This window comes from Nyctereutes procyonoides, unplaced genomic scaffold, assembly GCF_905146905.1.
Source record: "Nyctereutes procyonoides isolate TBG_1078 unplaced genomic scaffold, NYPRO_anot_genome, whole genome shotgun sequence".
NCBI lineage: Eukaryota > Metazoa > Chordata > Mammalia > Carnivora > Canidae > Nyctereutes > Nyctereutes procyonoides.
Window position 1 is genome coordinate 27,290,727 of NW_026575082.1, and position 3,431 is coordinate 27,294,157.

The following is a 3,431-nucleotide window of genomic DNA, read 5'->3' on the forward strand; positions in this document are numbered from 1 at the left end:
TAATTCTTAATATTCAAGAAATATTCAAGATTTTTAAATTTCAAGGTGGTTACAATTATATAATATATATAATAATATATATATTATATATATATGAGAGAGAGATATTAAAGCCCCTTGGGGGGTAGTGGAAGGGGAGATGGGTGGGGGGGATGGGGTGACTGGCTGACAGGCACTGAGGGGGGCACTTGACAGGATGAGCACTGGGTGTTATACTATATGCTGGCAAATCGAACTCCAATTAAAAAAATACCAAAAAATAAATAAATAAAGTCCCTTGAGTTTATTTTTCCTCTTAAAGAATTACTATAAGTTTAGATTCTCATTTAGTTCTGGGGAGAAGATCTTCTAGCAGTCTCCATAGATTTCAATTTTGCTCTCAAGGCTGCTGAGACCTCTAGGGAGATCAAGCAGCATCAAATGAGACCTAGAGCTCTTAGATTAATTTTGAACTCAAGATCACCGGTGTCTCCATCCTCATCCTCAATCTCTTCAGCTCCAGGGAGCCAGAGTTCATGAGAAATGGCAATCCTTTCCTTATGACATGATTCCATAGGATGCCTTCTTCTATCTGTGTGCCTACAAAAACAAAAGACACCAGATAACCTGAATCACTAGGATAGTCCTAATCTTGTGTATTTAACTGGTCTGATATACAGCCTTTCTTGTGCTGAAAATGAAATCATTTAGCACAGTCACAGACTGTGGGAGAAAAAAAAATGCCCTTGAATCCCTTCTCATGCTAGGACATTCCCTGAGATCTCACCTGAAGTGTTTGTGGCTGGTTGTATCCAGGGCAGGGCAGGCCATATAAGGTTTCTGGAAGCCTGTCTGGGTGAGAGGTCAACCTGTCCATTCCCAAACAGGCTTTGTTCTCACCACTTCTCTGCCAGGCCCTCTATTATGCTGCCCCAACGATTTGAGTTATTCACCACTGAGGAAGTTTTATGGGAGAAGAGATCCAAACTGCAAAATAGGAACTTTTTTTGTATCTTCCTGGTAGGAGTCTAAAAAGAATGGAATAAAAGGATTTTCGTTCAAAAACATATATCAAAGGGTAAAAAATGGTAGAATTTGCTGAAACCTAACTTGAATAAAAACACCTCATGCCCTTAGGGAATAACAATCGTCCACTAGTATATCATCATTAATTAGTATGTATCTTTACCACTAAACTGTTAACTTGATGAATGCAGGGACTATGGTTCTCTGGCTCACCACTGTACACTAGTGTCTAGCAAAATGGCACATAGTGGGCACTCCATAAATATTTATTGAATAAATAAATGAATGAGTCTATGGTACAAAGAGCCTTTCTTGTTCAAAACAATAAGCACAGTAGAAATCCAAATATTAAATGTTTTATATTGTTTTTAGCACTAAACCCATTTTATTGCTTCACATTTATTTGAAAATTGCACATTGTGGCACAGAGATCTCTTCTTTCCCTATGGAAAACCAGATCTATATATAGTTCAGAAACCATAAACATCAGTCTGAAGGCACATATAATAAATTATCTCCTACACACAATACCCTGAATAAATAAAAAAAGAGAAATAAAAATATCATCTTTTATTTTATTCTGAACCTATAGGTTGATTTAATTAAGTGCAGTCACCTAATTTCATTTTATTCTGATCATGTGGCCAAGTATATGTCATCACAGGAGTTATATGCCACTATTTAGAAGATATCCTCAAATATCTTTAACAAAATATTGATCAGTAATGGGCCCATTCTGTTCATGAAGTGACTATTATGGACTCAAGCTATACTCGGAAATATCTAAAAGATAAAATAAATTTAAAGCTGAAAATGAAATAGAGTTGACATAATTGTCAAAGTAACTGAATAGTCAACTTAAGAATGTAACTCACATTGAGAATATTCTTAGATATACTCCTATTTTGCTGATAATTCAGTAGAACCAAATTCCTACCATTTTTGGGCAAAACCAAATATTACCTGATAGGCTAGCAAAACAACCATAATGTTTCCTCCATAAATAAACCTTCCTATTTCAATCTTCGCACACAGTGTACTCTGCTTTGCACCAGTGACCTTAAAAGGAAGCAGTATCTCCCTAGTTTTCCATTGCTGTTTCGTTTCATGGATAAATCACTCCAAGAATGGCATGAATATGTAGAGAATTCCTGGCATGTAACTTGTTGTATGAACTCTTAAAACTTCTAGAAGGCTAGACCTAGAATGCATATAAATGCCCTGAGACCTGTGTTCTATGTGCTGTGGCCTAAAATTCATTCAAAGTTTGATCATTATTTAGACACCATAGAAATTATGGTTAATAGAAACAATACCCAGATACTACCATTTCCCCTGGGAGTACACCATGTCCCCCCCCCCCACCTCTAATCCCTGCACGCCCACACCTATCCTGAAAACATTCATGAGTATAATTGCCTCAGCAACTTGGATCAGGTTTTTGTTCCCCCCAAGTCAAGAATCCCTCCGCTAAAGAGACTGTTGCACCTTCTCCTTCTGGCACGTCGCATTCTCACAGTGGTGGGCTGGGTTTACTTGAAGTGATCAAAAGTCAAGGGAATTCCTAGAACATCAAAGCTACTGAAATCTTCGCATGTGTTTAGTTATTTGTTTGACTTTGTTTTTCCTTAAAAATATAATGGGGACCTACCAGTTTAGCCAGTGCTTATCTTGTGGTATCACACGTGAATAGGTTGTATAAAGGGTTTTTTTTTTTTTCCCTCATTAAGTCAAATTCTGTGCTGGTGCATAAAAGAACTGCATGAATAAAACTCTAAAGGTCTATTCTGAGTTCCTGCCTGTTATGCCAACAGTCACATTAGTCTGTTTCTTGTAACTGGAGCTATTACATGACTTCTACTATTTCCCAGACCCAATCCTGATCTAAAGAAAGGGGCCTTGAGTGGCTCCAGTCTTATAGTCCACATGCTGTCCACAGCATGAAAATACCCTTATTTAAAATACACTACCTAAAGAGATGTTCTTGACATGTTATGTGAGAATGATAGCTGTAAGATTGGGTAAGTGTATAAATCATTGTTTTGAAGGGAAAGGAGAGAAAAAATTGAAATAGAGAAGAGAAGGTATTCGTGAATGAAGAGAGAGGATGCTATAAAGACGGTTGCATGGAAACAGATCCATTGAAATGTTGGCTATGCTGGGGATAGAATATGAAATAGAGGATGGAAACTCCAAGATAAAAAAATTAAATGATCTGACCATAATATGCTTTCTTTAATGTGAAAAGATAAGTGTTAAAGTTAGAATAATGCCTCCAAAGATATCCATTCTCTAATCACTTAGAGCTCATGAATATGTGGCAAAGGGACATTGTGAGTGTCATGAAGGGGACAGACCTTAAAGCAGGGAGATTATCCTAGATTACCTGGGTGGGTGCAATCCAGTCCTATTAGTCCTCGAAAGTA

The 3,431-nt window shown here is 37.2% G+C and overlaps 1 long non-coding RNA gene across 1 annotated transcript; it reads right to left on the reverse strand.

The window, feature by feature from the left end:
* Nucleotides 1-268: 268 nt before the first annotated feature.
* On the reverse strand, nucleotides 269-808 carry LOC129514472 (uncharacterized). Its single transcript, XR_008665445.1, has 2 exons — nucleotides 767-808; nucleotides 269-579 (listed from the first exon to the last, which is right to left on the reverse strand). It is a non-coding gene; the product is annotated as an uncharacterized LOC129514472 (long non-coding RNA).
* Between the last annotated feature and the right edge of the window lie 2,623 nt (nucleotides 809-3,431).